Below are 15283 nucleotides of genomic sequence, written 5' to 3'. Positions count from 1 at the left end.
CTGAATTAAAATGTACTTGAAAATTGTTGAGCATTTATTATTAAAATGTATTTTTTAAAAAAGCAGAAGAGTATCAGTATTATTATGTGGAAAAATTCTTTTCTCACAAACACCAGAGAGGAACCTGCCACGGTGTTTCTCTTGAAAGAAGAATACATTTAATTACAAGTCTGAGGAAGTGACTTGCACTGTAGATGGATGGATGCTTTGAGCCTGTTTCCACACATCTAACTTCTTCCAAGCTGAAAGTCCGATCTGAAATGTGGGGGATTCATATATTATTACTATTACACACATGCCTGCATGCTCACACCAGCAGGAAAACTGGTCTGCTGTTATCTTTGTGGTCATGGCCTAACTCTGAAACTTTCATCCTTGTTGTTCCTGGCGTTGCAGTGGCTGGAACAGGTGCCTGTAAGTCCTTGCTTCAGTTCTCAGCTCCCCTGCTGACTTATTTTGAGACCTCAGCAAAGCAGAAAACTGCTGTGTGCTATTTTCCAGTCTGCCATAGGAGGTGTATAGCATCTATCTGATTAGCACACTGTGGGATTTCATCCAGTAATGTTTGCACACTCCTTGAGATTTTTCTGCTGAAGATAATTGTACTATTTTTCCAGTTCCCAATTCACCTGTGCTACAAAGTAAATAGGAGCTTCTTGAGATCACAATTACATGGCTATTTATCTCCTGACCGAGATTTAGTGATTCAGTGATGATGGCCAGTGTTTTTTGTGAGGGGGTTCTTCTACAGGCCTAGAAGAATCACTCTTGCATCTGTGCCAGACATGCATTTCTATTCAGGTTTTCATAGGGGAAATTAAAGATTAGACATGAAACTTGCTTTGTTTCCCTTCAGATCTGAACGAAAGAGCTGTCATGAGCTGCTGCGCTTGGTGAGATAGGCTGTCCTCCTCTGGCTGGAGAAAGGGAACTGTGTGGTTTCACCTTGTGCCGTAGCATTTGTTTATCACGATGAAGAAAGGAAAGAATTTAGAAACTACCCAATGTAAAAGGGAACGTGGGATAACTGGAATGACATTATTTCCATCCATTTTAGCAACAAGACGGTCAGTGCTATGACGTCTGGATAAGGTCTAGACTTTGGGGGTTGCTCATTAGAGAAAAAGAGCAAATAACAGAGATGGAAACTTGACATGATACATTGCTTTGTTCCTCACAGAGATGTTCTGTCCATTAGTCCTCCTGGTCAAGGGTGTGAAGGGACTTTGCCTTTAGGTATAAAATCCATAAGATGATAAATCGTAATCTGTTGGCAAAAGCCATTTGTTACTGAGTATTAATGTTGAAATAGTTGATCTGATTAATCTCTTCAGTCTTACTTCTATTCCTAAGAATAGCAGGATACCTCAAGCAACCCTGTCAACCTATTACATAGGCTCAATTCTTTAGCCTTCGTGGGCCTGTGTGACAGAGATTTTAGATCCCTAATATGTGCTTTCTCCTAAAGGAGGGGCTGGAGGACAGCAATCATTGCTGTTTGGGTTCCTGGGCTCAAAATCTTGTTTATGGGAAAAAAGAAAGCACATATTATATGTAAGTAAAGCTAAGAACTTCTTGTTAGTATAACTGAAATCATAAGAGTGTAATCATTATTAGGCTAGATTTACTTTTTCAGATAAATACAATAGTTATGCATAAAGTTCTTATTTTCTACCCCTTTCCCTGGTGTAACACTCACTCTTCTACCATTTCTTTGGGTCTCAGGGCTGGTAGCCTCATTCTGGTAGCGAGTGGTGTGTGTGTGTGTGAGATCTTTTGACAGATCATCAGCATCTGCAGTTGTTTGCTGGGAGGAATATGATGCTTGTGTTGATGGCTTCTTCTTCCTCCCTCCAAGATCCACTTGGGGCTATTTTTATATGTTTGCTAGTACACTTTTATACCTTTACTCTTTCTTCATTGGTCTGCAGCTCCAGGTTACTTCTAAGTTTACTATATTTGGTGTTTTTTATGTATGTTAGACTTTTTTTTTTTTATTATTGTTCTTTTAGTTACTCCTAGAAGTAGATTTGTCCAGCTACAGGTCTGCATTTCCTTTAATTAATGTCTTCTATCTCCACTTCTCAAGACCTTTGCTGTTGTGCCAGACTTATATCTCTCTATACCACATCATTGTGTTAGTCATAAATATCCCATTCTACACAGAATAAATGCTTGTTATTTCTGTCTGTATAAAATTATAGCTGTACCATACAAAGATAAATGTCAATAAAATAAGCCATAGACACCTGGCCAATTAAAGAAAGTGTTGTGATAGCTAAAACAAGTTAAAACAAAACTCCAGGCAAGTCAAGAAAAGTTTAGCAAGAGCTAGTGACAAGGCTCAGTCCTGAGGCCTTGAAAACTCAATACAGAGGTAACGGCCTGTTACTAGCGATAGCAATACCATATTGTTACAGGACTAGATAGTTATGGGTGAAACAAAACTCTGAGAGACTGGGATAAACCTGCCGCATTCTTTCTTTTGAGAACAGGAGCCAGGAGTTTTCTAGTTAAGGGATATTTTCCTGCCACTGACCATTTTTTTTTTCCAGATCTGATTTAAGTGTTGACCTGTCAAAGATGCCTGCAAAATCCGTGAAATTTTGTGGCTGGGTGTATTGAGTTTACATGGCAAGGTTTTCATAGTGGGGGGTGGGCTGCAGGGGTGGCTTCTGTGAGCAGAGCCCAGCAGCTGCCCCCGTCAGATCACAGCCACCTCCAGACGGCTCCAAAGGGACCCTCCGCTGGCCAGAGCTGAGCCATAAGCGACGCTGGGTGGACCTCTGGGAGAGCAGGATTAAGGAAGGGGAAAAAAATCCTGGTGTGCTACAGCAGCTGGGAGGGAGGGGTGAGAGCTGAGAGAGAAGCAGCCCTGCAGCCCTCAAGCTCAGTGCAGAAGGAGGGCAGGAGGTGCTCCAGACACGCAGCACAAGCTCCCCTGCAGCCCATGGAGAGGCCCTGGTGGAGCAGGCTGTCCCCCTGCAGCCCATGGGTCCCACACGGAGCAGATCTCCACGCTGCAGCCCGTGGAGGAGCCCCCGGTGGAGCAGGTGGATGTGGCCTGGAGGAGGCTGCGGCCCATGAAGAGCCCCTGCAGGAGGAGGCCCTGGGCCGGAGCTGCAGCCTGTGGTTTTAAAACCATTCCCCCTTGTCCTATCACTGCACCCCCTGACAAAGAGTCCCTCCCCAGCTTTCCTGTAGGCCCCCTTTAGGTACTGGAAGGCTGCAATGAGGTCTCTCTGGAACCTTCTCTTCTCCAGGCTGAACAATGCCAACTCCCTCAGCCTGTGCTTCAGCATGGGAGAGGTGCTCCAGCCCTCTGATCATCCTCATGGCCCTCTTCTGGACTTGTTTTAATATTTCCACGCCCTTTTTGTGCTGGAGGTCCCAGACCTGGATGCAGGGCTCCAGGTGGGGTCTCAGGAGAGCACAGCAGAGGGGGACAATCCCCTCCCTCGCCCTGCTGGCCACACTGTTTTTGATGCAGCCCAGGATACAGTTGGCTTTCTGGGCTGCAAGCCCACATTGCTGGTTCATGTTGAGCTTCTCATCCACCAATTCCCCCAGGCCCCTCTCCTCAGGCCTGCTCTCAATCCATTCTCTGCCCAGTTTGTATGTGTTCTTGGGATTGCCCAAGGTGCAGGACTTTGCATTTGGACTTGAACCTCATGAGGTTTGCACAGGCCCACTTCTCAGGCCTATCCAGGTCCCTCTGGATGCCATCCATTCCCTCCAGCGTGTCGACCACACCACACAGCTTGGTGTCATTGGCAAACCTGCTAAGGGTGCACTTGGTCCCACCATCCATGTAACTGACAAAGATCTCAAACAGCTCCAGTCCAAATACCAACCCCTGAGGAACGCCACTTGTTACTGATCTCCACCTGGACATTGAGACATTGACTGCAACTATTTGAGTGTGAGCATCCAGCCATTTCCTTATCCAATTGGTGGTTCATCCTTCAAATCCATGTCTCTCCAATTTAGAGACAAGGACATCATGCGGGAAGACACAGTCAGCATTTTGGAGACTATTAGATAATAATCCTATATGACAAAGAAATGATTATATTTACATGAGAGCTCTAAACATCTGGGACTTGGCTTCTGCTTTCAGTTTAGTAACGTCTCTGTCTAAATTAAAACCCACTTATGGTCAGGGTTTTTCACAGGTACCCAGGCCAGTGGGCTGTTTCTTTAAGTCTGTTGCATTTTAAGCCCTACAGGAAAACTATAGTTTAGATAAATTCATTCTGAGAGCTGGCATTAAAGGAAATGTTAGGACATTTAAAAAATACAAATTTTACAGTAAGAGTAATTGACAGGTCTGCTATGCTGTTCCTCTATCTGAGAGCGATTTCCTGTTGCTTAGGTTAAACTTTCCAAATAAAATGTCCTGTACCATAAGATGAGGCATGTCAGATTTCAGGTTGTTTGGCTTTCGTAGAAATGGGACGGAAATTGGAAAGTGGGTTTAAATTTGGCAAAGTTCAATTTGCTGGATTATTGATATATTTATTGTTATTTCTCAACAGGTCATTGCAAAGGTCTCTGTTTCCATTGGGGCAACTGCCATTGAGTCTAAATTCTCTAAACCCAAAAGAGAAAGAAGTTCCTAAATATTTGTAGATTCAGCACCTAGCAAATGCTTCTTTTCCCCTCTCAGCCTCCCCACCCGCACTTATAAAAGCCTTTTCCTTTCATGATTTGTAGCAAGCACTACCTGTACAATGGGATTTTTGCCAACAATTCCAAAAGGAACATGATTGAGTCCATGGGCACTGATTATACAAATTCAATCACAGTTTCTCCTCCTGTCTCTCTATTCTATATATCCCAAATTCTAGTTAATAGATTTATAAAACAGAACGCCACAAGGGACCATTAGCTCATCTGGTCTGATGGCCCATATATCACAAGCAATTGCATTTTATGCAGTGCCCTTTACCAAGCCCAGCCCTGTTTATGTTTGGATAAAGCTGTTTGCCAAAAAGGCATTCAGCCCTGGCTTCAGTACATCAAAGTAGGGAGAATCAGCAATTTCCACAGTAGTCTGCATCATCACTTTCTTGGTTAATTACTTTCCTGGTTAAATGCATGTCTTATTTCTGATTTGAAGCTGATAAACTCAACTTGATCGTCAGAAGTTGATCTGAAGTTATACCTTCCAGACTGCTGCTTGTTATGCCTTTCTCTGGCAAATCAGAATTCATGAATATCTAGGTTACTGTCACCACGTACCTTTCCAAGGAAAAGTAGGGGGATAAAGGAAGGAGTGTTTAAACTGAAAAAGCTACCTCACTGAGGCATTTCTTTGACTCAAGGTTTTCTACATTCAGTGGTTGCTCTAGCAAACCCGGGTAAGCTACCCTACTGGTGAGAGTTAAATTAATCCACCCATGGTATCTCCATGGAGTACCTAGCAAGGCATAAAACTTTCAGTTTTTTCAGTTGCACAGCTCGAGGTTTACTTGCAGGAAAAAAAAATTCAAATCTTCTATTAGTTGCCTTACTCCTGAGACTTGAATGGTCTTGCAGATCAGTTCAGTTTTCTTCTTGTGAGAATCTTCAGCTTTGTATGTTTAACATGTTTTCTTTGACTCCTCTGAAGACAAGGCAGTGGACCTGCAGACAACTGGATAATGATTTAGCTTGTCCATCCAGACTGAATTGCCTTCTACTTATCCTGCTTAAAAGTCACCATCCCAGTTATTCAATTTTTTCTCTCTTTAGTTCTCTTAAGTTTATGTTCAAGAAATCTTTTTTAATGCCCATGGGATGTAGCACTAAATTATCACATCATTTTCTTCCCAGATGGAGATATATTAAAATCAGTGCAACAATGTGGGATTGAGCAATTCAGGTATTTTGAGCAGGATCATTTTAGCCTTCCTGGTCCTTGGTCCTGCTGTTCATGAAATAAACGCCTTTTGCATATGAATCACAGAATCACAGAATCGTCTAGGTTGGAAGAGACCTCCAAGATCACCTAGTCCAACCTCTGACCTAACACTAACAAGTCCTCCACTAAACCATAGCACTAAGTTCAACATCTAAACGTCTCTCACCTCCAGGGATGGTGACTCAACCACATCCCTGGGCAGCCCATTCCAATGCCTAACAACCCTTTCAGGAAAGAAGTTCTTCCTAATAGCCAACCTAAACCTCCCCTGGCACAACTTTAGCCCATTCCCCCTCGTCCTGTCACCATGCACGTGGGAGAATAGACCAACCCCCACCTCGCTACAGCCTCCTTTAAGGGACCTATAGAGAGCGATAAGGTCGCCCCTGAGCCTCCTCTTCTCCAGGCTGAACAATCCCAGCTCCCTCAGCTGCTCTTCGTAAGCCTTGTTCTCCAGACCCCTCACCAGCTTCGTTGCCCTTCTCTGGACTCTCTCAAGCACCTCGATGTCCTTGTAGTGAGGGGCCCAAAACTGAACACAGTACTCGAGGTGCGGCCTCACCAGAGCCGCGTACAGGGGGACAATCACTTCCCTAGACCTGCTGGCCACACTGCTTCGTATACAAGCCAGGATGCTGTTGGCCTTCTTGGCCACCTGAGCACACTGCTGGCTCATATTCACCCAACTATCAACCAGTACTCCCAGGTCCTTCTCTGCCAGGCAGCTTTCCAACCTCTCATCTCCCAGCCTGTAGCTCTGCTTGGGGTGAAGTAACAGACTTTCCTCGGAAGAACTAAATTACCTATCATATACTATAATAAATAAAGAAAAAAATATATTTATCTCCTGAGAAAGAGAAATCACAGGTGGGAGGAAATGTAATGGTTAACATAGCAACAATTCTTGAAATAAGTGAAGTGAATAAAAATAAATGTGGAAAGTAAAACAATTTGCACAGATTTAAGAGAGTGGTAAGACAACTGCAGAGAAAAGCAAAGGAAATCAGAACTCTGGCGTGATGGGGAGCATATCTATCCATAAGAGATTAATTGAACTGTTTAAACATTTCTTTCAACATACAATGAATGAATAATGACTTTTTAAAAGAATTGCCTAATTTGCAATTTCATATTTAATTTCTGATAACTTTTGTATTATTTTGTTTTATTCTTTATTAATGATTTGGGTGCAAGAGCAATGTCATTTGCAAGACTGCAGGATGATTATGCTGTTCTTCAGTATGAACACAGATTGCTGAGTAAACCTGTTCTTGGAAACTGAAAGTTATCCTGCTGATCTCAAGAAGATGATGTACTTCTGTACAAGAATTTTATTTGTCTTATTGGCAATGTTATCTCATACAAGAATTCAGGAGCTGCTGAATCAATGCAATGTCCTATGAAGTTCATTTCTGTACTTAAAAAATCAAGCAAATAACATTCCAGAAGTTGTTTTTTTTTTTTTTTTTAATAAAACCTTTGCTTTCTTTTATTGAGCCAAGATCTTGGTCTCAAACGTGTCTTGTAACAATGAGTTCCACAATCCAATTTTGCTCTGTGCAGAATTTTTTTCCCCTCAGTTTTGGAAATATCCACTTTCAGTTGCATTGACTGTACCTCTGATAGATTCATATGAGTCACAAGAGTCTGACAATGGCTTTATTCTACAGCCAAAAGGATATAATTTTTAATTTCTCTTAAGTTTCCAGAGGAACATGAGAACTTGCAAAGTACTGGTATTACCACTGCAGCTTTCTGTCCCCAGTGCTTACAGTTTTGCCTTGCAGAACCACATTAGTGGCAGAGGGTTCCCTTCCCTGAAACTGCGAAGTCAGAGCATTGGCTCCTCTCTGGGATATTCCTCTTTCTGGAATCAAACAGAGGGTTGTGGTTATTCACAGTCTGCTAGCAGAAAGATGAAGATGTTCTCAAGTCTGATTCCTTTTTGAGAACCAACCAGTTTGGGGATTTTATGTTGGCTAAAAACATCGGCTGTGTTCTGGAGAAACTGAGATGGGATGCCGTGACTGACTCAGCCAGCCATAATGCATGCTGTTGCTGGGCTGGGGGGGCTGCCCAAACCCAACCCACATTTCCATCCTCTCTTCTGGTAGTCCTTGAGCTGGGGCAGCTGTACAGGCAGGTGGTCTGGTCCCCAGTCCAACAGAAAGCTAACCAAGGAAGGGAGGAGGGGAAGAGAAGAGGAAGGGCAAGGGCACGGGAATGAAGAAGGAGAGGTATGGGGATGGGAATGGCAATGGGAATGGCAATGGGAAAGGGAAAGGGAAAAGACTTACTATGAGTTAGATCCACTTTTGCAGTCCTCAAGTCCACGTGTTGGCTCATGAGCAATAATCTCAGACTTATGTGAGTTAAGGTGAAGAGAGTGATCTGATCTCTCTTATCCACTCGGTTTTATGTATTTCCATTGTTTTATGTATTTCTTCATTTGTCTTCTTATTTCTCCACAGAGGTGCACAGTTCAAATATTTTCATCCTCTTCTCACATCAGCTTTGCTGCCCTTCTCTGAATCTTCCCTCTCTAGTTCTGCTATATTCCTCTCGAGACTGAGTACTCAGAGTTGCACATGTAGTTCCTGGGGAGAGGGAAACAGCGAGGTATATAAGAGCACTGTAATACCTTTGGTAGTGTTCAGGGTGTGTAATATCTGCATCCAAAGGACTGTGTCTCCTATCCTAGAGTCCCTGAGAAGTTCTCAGGATTTAATGATGTGGTTGATACATTGCCTGCTTAAATGAGCCAAAAGACAGCATTTGTGTGAGTATTCCCTCTTCCCTTCTTTCTACTTTCTTGCAGCTGTCATGGATATGGGACTGAAAAAAGTCTCCTGCTCAGTTCTTAAGTCCCCATCCCTGCCAGTTCTTGCCTCATGTCCATGATCCTTGGCCCTGCCCCATAAGTGGCTGCATGTCATGGGACAGATCGTCTCTGACCAGCTCTGAATGATGCAGGGGCAAGTTCCTGGCTCTCACACTGGCTCCCTGTGCCACCTACTGCATGTCATTGAATTAAATGGGTTTTTAAACTCATTCTGACTAGCTCTTGAATCTGCAATATAGACAGACATATCCAATGGGGACTCTTTTCACTGTCAGTATGCAGAATGACGCATTTTCAAGGTGAGAGCCATCCACCGTGATTCAGATGTGCACTTCAGAATGAGAGGAGTTGTGCCTTTGAAGCATGTCCCTTGGACACTTCCTCACTTTAGATTTGGTAAGATGAATCCTGTCCTGATTCACAGTCTCACATCTGAGTTAGTACCTTTCTCTCTCCTCCTTTCAGAGTGCAAACCTTTTATTTCTGCCCAGATCCAGCATTAAGGCACATGGATTTTCATTGGGCATGTCAGACATAACTCAGCTACAAATAAGCAAAGATAACCTCATAGATGTTGCTTCTACCTTTTGTTAATTGTTTCCTTCATGATATCAGGAAAAAGAGAGAAAGTGCCACTGTTCTCTCTCTTTGCATTCACTTTCCAAGTGGTGTTTGCAGTTTTCATTAACTTTCCCCTTTTGAATATTACATCTCATTTTTTGTTTTTATAAAAGCAAAACATTAAAGTAGTGTCTGATATTTTGTGTGTGTATATATATATATATGCATATATATTGTTCCGCATTCCTGTCATGAGAAAAGGGATATTTTATCTTATGCTGTTTGCTTAGAGCATTAATAGCGTAATTATTATCCTCATACATCTGACACCTGAGGGTTTTGCTGGCAATTTACATTCTCTTTTTCCCAGGGGTTGGGAAGGCAGTTCCAAGGACCTGATGCAAGATGCATTCATCCATCATGTTTGGCTGCAGAAATAGCTAGTTATTGCTCTTCAGAACTGTAGCCCTTATAAGAGGAGTCTTATGCTTTTAGCTCTCTTTTCAGAGCAGCATTGTGTTTGGGAATAGGAGCTGAGAATTCTGGAATTCAGAGGAAGAACAATGCACATGGTCTGGGCCAGCAGGGCCATGGAGATGCATTTTTCTGCCCAAGCATGTTTCTTGACTTCAGCCTTTTCCCTGCCTCCCCCCATTCTCTTCAGACTTTGCCCCTTCCCTTACTCTCCTTTTCACTTATAGGCATTGACCCCAGCACTGCAGCGGACCCGTGCTCCTTCTCATTGAGAATAGTGGCGGCAGCACCCACAGAGATACACCTGACTCCCATGGCATCTCCTCTCATACAACCTGACCAAATGCCTCGGGGCTAATAGTGGAAGCTGAGATCTGCCATAGCTCATGTAGGAAGCATAAGTGAGAAGACTACTGTAGCCTTCAGAAGCAGGTTCAAGGACTCTGGCATTTGGTACCGAAAATAAACATCAGTCTCTAGAAAATTTCATCACCAACCTTTCTGGGTAAAATTTAGAAATACACCTAACAGCTTCAGAAAGGCTGGCAGAGCACGAAGCTGCTTCTGTGTGTTGTTCTAGCATGGCGATAGTTGGCTGCTGCCACACTAGCACGATGTGAGATTTCAGAAAAAACTTTTATTGTTTGCATTTTTATTTGTATGGTTCTGAATACAATGCTGTCTGGTTCATCCTTAGAGCAACTGTTAAGAAAAAATCTCTATTCCCTGGCTAGGGAAGATGCAGAGGAAGAGAGTGAAAACATTCAAATAGCACTTGAAGTCAGTGCACCCAACCTGTCTATCTAAGCACTGACCATCAGTGCTGATGGGAGTTAGAGAGCAACATGAATATTAGAAAACACCTGCACCCTCATTTAATCTGGTAGGAGGTTGTGTAGAAATAGCGAATCTTTCTAGAAAAAACTGTCTCACAAAGGAGAGGTTTTTATTCATCAAACCACAAAAGCAAATTTCGGAGTTCTTCGCTGTGCACACTGTGACACTCCCTAAGACTGGCAAGGAAGGTGATAAACAGAGGGAGAAATGACAAAGGGGAAAGAGTCCTGGAGAGAGACGGCTGGGATCTGTGTGTTTGGGTTATTTTTGTGGCGTTGCTTCCCTGGCAAGCTGTAAGAAACCATAAGAAGCACATTAACAAGGGACAAGAGCATCTCCTCCCCCATGCAGACTACACGAGTGAGCATCTGTAGTTGGGAGGAGGAGGGTGAGCTTCCGTGGGGCAGCTCTGCTTCCTTTGCACAGATGGGTTAGCAGCTGTGGGGACCAAGAGGAGGGAGAGGGACCCTCAGCTTTAGCCCTCTGTTTCTCTGCAGCATGCCAACCAGAAACAAGGAGCAAGCATGGAGGGAAAAATAATTTGCCGTTTATCTATACATGCTAACAGATGCCTCTCACAAGGGAACAAATTGTCAACTTCAAGGCACAGTGTGTTCCTTGGTTTCCTTTCTGCTCAGGGTATGCTGTGTCCCTAAATGAGCAGAGGATGCAAGGAGCCTTGCAAGTCTTGCAAGGAGTCTTGCAAGGAGCCAGGAAGACTGACAAGAGTGGAAGTGGTAGAAGGGGAGGTAAAGGTTAGAAATAGGGAGCAATATTAGCAGAAAAGATCCAGCTTGGAAAATGCAGTCTCATACATCTGGGGGAAAATAATCTGAGACTCAGCTGTTCTGCAGGAGAGAGATACTTAGAGAGCACTAGAAATGAAAAAAAACCCTAGAGATAGCAGTGGGAAACCAATTAGACGTGGGCCTGTATTGGCAGTAAAGAGTGTAATTTTGGGGCTGCACACAGAGGCAAAAACATTATCTACCAGGGAGGTGATGATCCAGCTGTAGATGGCACAGGTGGAACAGTATCTCCGGCTTGGGTTTATCGAGGGCAGACCGACACGGACGAATTGGAGGGATTTCAGAGAAAAGTGTCATTAAAAAGGAAAGAGCTGGAAAGAATTTTTACAGGAAAAAAAAAAAAAGATTAAAAACGTATTTTATATGGTTTGGTGGTGCTTCAAGTGGGAAAAAATAACATTCTAGAAAAACCTGAAGGCAGTAAATAGCAAGAGGAAAAAATACATTTAGGGTAGCAGAGGAGCATAGATGCAGGCATAAAGGTATACAGGGTAAAAATGACCAAGAAGATCATAGGCAAGAAAATATTCTCCAGGACAAGACTGACTGTGAAATGGCCTTAGGAGGCAAGCAGTAGATGCCAATGATGGGCCTGTTTCTGTCCTGCCAGCAGCATGGAATTTGACCGCAGAGTGTTGCAGTGATGCCCAGGTCAGGTCGGGTGCCAGAGGAAGGCTCAGCAGCAGCACAGAGCTCCGAGCAGATCTCTCCAAGCCAGACGCCTCTGCTGATGGGCAGCAGGCACAGCTTCAGCCCACAGCAGGGTTCTGCCTTTAAACATCTTCCATGTCTGACGAATTTGCCTATTTGTGCTTTGTTGTACAACTACAGGTCGACCTCTCTTCTTCAGTGTCTTCCAGAGGAAGGGTGTAAAGGATGAGTGTGGAGCTTCAGCTTCAGCTCCTGCTGGAGCTCCCTGCTCTTTCCTTGGTCAGATTCAGATGTGTTATTGACTTATGTCTAACATGACCCCTCCTCTGCTGCTATAGAGCATTCCTTGCCCTCTGACCCATGTGGTGTCTCTCCTGGTCATACTAAACCCCACAGAAGTCCCCTTTTCCTGTCACGCAACGGACTTTCTCTTTCCAGAAGGAACAAGAAGACAAGCAGACCTTATCTCTCCTGAGATCTTCGCCCTGATGAGAGCTGTGTATCGTCTCTCCCACCTCCTTTAGGACAAGTATAATGACCCAGTTCCACCACACAGGGCTCCATTTCCCCTGCCCTGATAATGTTTGTCTGTGGTGCTGCTCTTTGCCTCAGAAGCTCCATGGGGTTGCTGTGGTGGAGCTGGGGACCGACATTGCTGCGGCCTGGCTGGGGCTGAGGTGGGCTCCTGGGCCGCAGCAGGGTGGCGGGGAGGATCGGGGCTCCGCCTGCGGCTCAGGATTTCCAGCCAGAGCCCTTTTGGTTATTTGTGATATCTATGGAGATTTTTCAGTTGTTTCTATGGAGACTGCGATGTCTTCTTTGATTGCAACTTTTCTAGGGGGATTAGTAAGAGCGTGTGGCCTTTCACTGCAGCTCGGTAGCGCGGCTCTAGTGCCGTGTAGTAAGTTGAGGTCATTAACGTCTGATAGCTGTGTAGGGACCTTTGTGTTATTCAGCAATTAGTATTCTTCACTGATACCAAAGCCACAGAGAACAGTACAGTATTGCTAGGGGGACAATCAAATTCTTATCTCACATACTTTAACGTAATGTTTATCAATGAATGGAAACCAACCCATCTTTACTAGGACAGGCTCCTTTGGCTCTGTTCCTCCTCCATTCCTTTCAGTATCATTTTATAAACAACAACAACAAAATAATGTTCCACCCAAATTAGGATTTGACTGTGTGGCTGTGATCTTGTGGGGGCTCAGCTAAAGCTGTTCATAGTGATGTGTCTCAGAAGTTCAGGCTGGGGTGGGGGGCTCAGCACCAGTAATTAAATCTATCTCAATTTTAAAAGATATTTTCAGAACTGCACCCCAAGCCTGAATACAGCACCACAAAGTTGGTGTGCTCACCAGAAGCAGTGATGAAGCTCCTCTTGAAGACAGAAGATACGAGATAGCAAATGGTCAGAGGATAGTTCTCACAGAGAAGAAAAGACACCCCTGGGGTAAATGTAATGTTTGTTGCAGGAGCTGTTGCCAAGCCACTACCAAACAGACCATTTCACTCACTAAATCTACAGGGTTGAATTTGTCTGTTAAATTTCAGCTGTGTGACACATCCCGTAAGGCACAAATGAGAAACACAATTATTTTGAAGCCTTAAATGTTGAAGACCAGAGAGTCAAAAGCTCAGATCTGTGTTCTGGATCTCTTTTTTTTTTTGCAGATTTAAACCCCAATTTCTTTCTGCTTTCTCAGCAATGCAAGGACCTGTAACACTGCAGCATAGTAAGGATGTGCTGTACAGAGAGGATGAGACGAGATGTGAGGATGAATCAAGTCACCAGGATGTGTCTGTGAGCCAGCTTAACATAACCTCTGACATAGTTCAAGGAGGTGCAGGGGAAAATGTGAAAGTTACATGCTTCTCATCATGCCACAGAAACACCTGCTGACAGAGGGCTACAGCATCCACACCACCAGCATTGGGTCAGAGCGTCGCTGCTGGCAGTGATCGACCTCCACTTGCCCCATGAGGCAGTGCTCAGCTCTGCTCCTTGTGGCATGAGCAGTGAACCAGGAGAACCTGGTTTGTGCTGCAGCATCTTCAGCAGCCCCTCAGCTGCCAGAGTTGGTGTATACCACTAGATTTGTAATCATAGAATGGTTTGGGTTGGAAGGGACCTGAAAGCCCACCCAGTTCCACCCCCCTTCCACGGGCAGGGAAGGGCACCTCCCACCACACCAGGTTGCCCAAAGCCCCATCCAGCCTGGCCTTGAGCACCTCCAGGGATGGGGCATCCACAGCTTCTCTGGGCAGCCTGTGCCAGGGCCTCACCACCCTCTGAGTGAAGGATTTCCTCCTTATGTCTAATCTAATCATGGCTGTTCGTGCTGATGTCTTTAATCTGCAGGGCTTGAGAAGAAATGTGCCATTTTCTGCTGCATATGGGGAACAGGCTGTGGACAGCAGATGTGTTTTGGGAGAAATAATTGCAAGTGTTCTTGGCAAGCCAGCAGCAGGGCAGGTCCTAAATCATGTGTTGACATGGTAGGCCTACTTTGGTCAACTTTGTGAGATTCATTGCAGATTGTTTAGGCTTTTTTTTTATATATACATAAAAGTACATATCAGAGACTTGCTGAAAAGTGAGGTGTGTGTTAAAAGGGTTGGAAATCATAAAAGTGAATAGAAATAAGAAGTGATTGTTTAAGATGAGTAAAATCCCCTACTTGCAGTTATAGACATTGCTTTGGAGAAAAAAACATCCAGTGGTCATTAAATAACAGCTTGTATAGCAGTTCAGAAAGATGAGAAAAACTCTTTCACCTAAGTTGCTAAATCAGCTGTAGCTTAGGCCTGTGGTATCAGAATAGGCAACCTCACAGTATCACCAGTGATACTGCAAAGGGAGAGCAGAGGGGTTTAGGAAGCAGAGGAAGAGGAGAACCTGCTGCAGACCAAATTCTCCCCTAAGTATAAGCACAGACCCTCGACAACAGCAGTCCACGGACCAAGGAGATGCTGACGTGGGTTCCCTGTTTGCAGGCTGCCAATAGCAACCATCTCCTCTGGGGAAAACGTGTGCAGGCTGCTTTCTGCTTGTAAGTGGAGTATCTAACATTTGATTAATGAAGAGGAGGGAAAGAAAGAGTGGTTGGGGTTGGATATGTTCTGGAAAACATTATCCAGACTTCTTGAACTTAAATAGCATTATGTTGTCCAAGTAATTTAAAGGAAAAAAAAGCTTTG

The 15283-nt window shown here is 44.1% G+C and overlaps 2 protein-coding genes across 17 annotated transcripts in view; one reads left to right on the top strand and one right to left on the bottom strand.

Annotated features, from left to right (window-relative positions):
- DLG2 (discs large MAGUK scaffold protein 2) overlaps positions 1 to 15283 on the top strand; it is a 1043894-nt gene that overhangs the window by 61301 nt on the left and 967310 nt on the right. The gene's annotated exons all lie outside the window — the stretch shown is intronic.
- LOC106039878 (transmembrane protein 126A) overlaps positions 1 to 15283 on the bottom strand; it is a 308882-nt gene that overhangs the window by 68637 nt on the left and 224962 nt on the right. The window lies entirely within an intron of this gene.

This window comes from Anser cygnoides, chromosome 1 (genome assembly GCF_040182565.1).
Source record: "Anser cygnoides isolate HZ-2024a breed goose chromosome 1, Taihu_goose_T2T_genome, whole genome shotgun sequence".
NCBI classification, from domain to species: Eukaryota; Metazoa; Chordata; class Aves; order Anseriformes; family Anatidae; genus Anser; species Anser cygnoides.
Note: the sequence above shows the minus strand (reverse complement) of the source record. Positions and strands in the feature narration are given on the sequence as shown.